Raw genomic sequence first — 2,941 nt, 5'->3', positions numbered from 1 at the left:
GAGCCCCTTCCTGGTCTGGGGACCAGAGTTCCCTTTTGGTGGGTGCTAGTAAGTCCAGTAATCTGGTGGTTCTTCTAGGCCTTGTCCAAATGCTGGTCCGTGGGTAGAGAAGAAGAACAGGAATCTGGGGCGCTTAGCCTCCTACCTGGTCCCCTGGACCCTATGCTGGGTCCTGTTGTACCTGATCCGGAACTGCTGCTCCCCTGGTCTCCCTGGCTCCTGTAGTTTCCTGGTCTCTTTGATGGGAGAGAAGATCTGGAGTCTGGGGTGCTTGGCTCCCGCCGGGATTGGGAGCTCTGTGCAGTTCCCAGGCGATCTGCAGGCTCTGGAACACAGGCCGGGAAGCTGGCCTGTTTACCTGATGCTCCCGCCGGGATTGGGAGCTCTGTGCAGTTCCCAGGCAATCTGCAGGCTCTGGAACACAGGCCGGGAAGCTGGCCTGTTTAACTGATGATGCCAGTGGGACAGCTACTTCCCTGTACTCCCAGCCTGCTCTCCTTTCCTGGAATCATTGGTGGGAGAGAAGATCTGGAGTCTGGGGTGCTTGGCTCCCGCCGGGATTGGGAGCTCTGTGCAGTTCCCAGGCGATCTGCAGGCTCTGGAACACAGGCCGGGAAGCTGGCCTGTTGACCTGATGCTCCTGCCAGGATTGGGAGCTCTGTGCAGTTCCCAGGTGATCTGCAGGCTCTGGAACACAGGCCGGGAAGCTGGCCTGTTTACCTGATGATGCCAGAGGGACAGCTACTTCCCTGTACTCCCAGCCTCCTCTCCTTTCCTGGAATCGTTGGTGGGAGAGAAGATCTGGAGTCTGGGGTGCTTGGCTCCCGCCGGGATTGGGAGCTCTGTGCAATTCCCAGGTGATCTGCAGGCTCTGGAACACAGGCCGGGAAGCTGGCCTGTTTACCTGATGCTCCCGCCGGGATTGGGAGCTCTGTGCAATTCCCAGGTGATCTGCAGGCTCTGGAACACAGGCTGGGAAGCTGGCCTGTTTACCTGATGCTCCTGCCGGGATTGGGAGCTCTGTGCAGTTCCCAGGCGATCTGCAGGCTCTGGAACACAGGCCAGGAAGCTGGCCTGTTTACCTGATGATGCCAGAGGGACAGCTACTTCCCTGTGCGCCCAGCCTTCTCTAGTTTCCTGAACTCGTTGGTGGGAGAGAAGATCTGGAGTCTGGGGTGCTTGGCTCCCGCCGGGATTGGGAGCTCTGTGCAGTTCCCAGGCGATCTGCAGGCTCTGGAACACAGGCCAGGAAGCTGGCCTGTTTACCTGATGATGCCAGAGGGACAGCTACTTCCCTGTGCGCCCAGCCTTCTCTAGTTTCCTGAACTCGTTGGTGGGAGAGAAGATCTGGAGTCTGGGGTGCTTGGCTCCCGCCGGGATTGGGAGCTCTGTGCAGTTCCCAGGCGATCTGCAGGCTCTGGAACACAGGCCGGGAAGCTGGCCTGTTTACCTGATGCTCCCACCGGGATTTGGAGCTCTGTGCAGTTCCCAGGCGATCTGTAGGCTCTGGAACACAGGCCGAGAAGCTGGCCTGTCTACCTGATGATGCCAGAGGGACAACTACTTCCCTGTAATATTCTTAATAGATTCCAAAAGGTTGCCATTAATGATAATAGCTTAATTAAGACAGAGATGTAGATAAGGAATGGCTATTCAGGGGGGTAAAGCTATCCCAAGATAAAGGAAACTAACTTACGTACCAGAAATACACAAAACTCTCCATGGCGCTCTAGTCCTAATCAATGCACAGACATACCGTCTTTCTAGGAAATCTGTTTTGTAAACGTCACCAAACCTTCTATAATTACACATTTCTTAGAATTTATGACCATCATGGAGATATATGTGTAGAAAGTATAGTTAACAATTCTCCAGCAAATGTCTTGAGTAAAATGAACCAGTTTTTAGCATGTTACAATGTAAAGCATATTTAAGATGCACCGCACAATCTTCCAGAGCAAGCAGTTATAGAAAGATGTAATTGCACTTTAAAATATAAGCTTAATAAGCAGAAAGAGATAATAAAATCACCACAGATGCATTACACAATACCACATTAAATTTAACATTTTAAAAACTAGTGGGAAAAAAACAACAGCTGCAGAGAAATACTGGATTATAGTCTTCAGAGTGAGAACCTGTCTCAAAAAACCAGCAAACATTTTTGGATAAGAACATTTATCTTTTTCTTTCTTCATTGGTTTGTTAAAATCTGTTTCTTAGGTGATCATAAATTAAATATTTTTTTAGATTTTTCATACCTTATGTGATTTCAGAAGTACTTTGAATCACTGTGCCTTAAAATATAAGTGCAGTGTTCTAATGTTTTCAACAAAATTCAATTATTATTCAGAATCAATAAAAAAGGAGAAGAAAACATTTTCTGGGTATGAGAGGAATGTATTCAATTGTATTAAAGTGAGATTAAGGTCCATATAGTTTTCCCAAAGCTCTTCTAATAATAGCAATGATAACTTACTAATATTTCTGGCTAAGGAATATAAAAATATTCTTATATCCCACACAAGAACATCAGACTGAATCCACTACTCTGTGCTCTATAGTAGGGCACACAGAACCACAGCAACTATATTAGAGGCTGGAGACATCATAGGAACCCCAGGTAAGACACTGTCCATCTAACACCTAACCATTTTAAGCTTAACCCTAATCCCTGACTCTCTTTCCTGGTCTACAATTTCAAAAGACCACTTCCCTTTTGCCAGAGGCCAGAGAAGACAAAGCGACCTCGTGGAAGAAACCACCCACTATTCACTAAAACACCTTCATGCTCAGCAATCCTAGACCCCACCTCCTGTCTCAATGCCCCACAGTAGGGTCCCAAGCCCCCAGAAATTGCAACAAGGGCCAGAGAGATCCTCATGTCCCAAGGGAAGACACTTTCTACTTCCTTTTACATTACCTTATGTCTGTCCAACTT

Source organism: Mesocricetus auratus, unplaced genomic scaffold, assembly GCF_017639785.1.
Source record: "Mesocricetus auratus isolate SY011 unplaced genomic scaffold, BCM_Maur_2.0 contig_7327_pilon_obj, whole genome shotgun sequence".
NCBI classification, from domain to species: domain Eukaryota; kingdom Metazoa; phylum Chordata; class Mammalia; order Rodentia; family Cricetidae; genus Mesocricetus; species Mesocricetus auratus.
The sequence above is the reverse complement of the archived record's forward strand: the minus strand, read 5'-3'. Positions refer to the sequence as shown.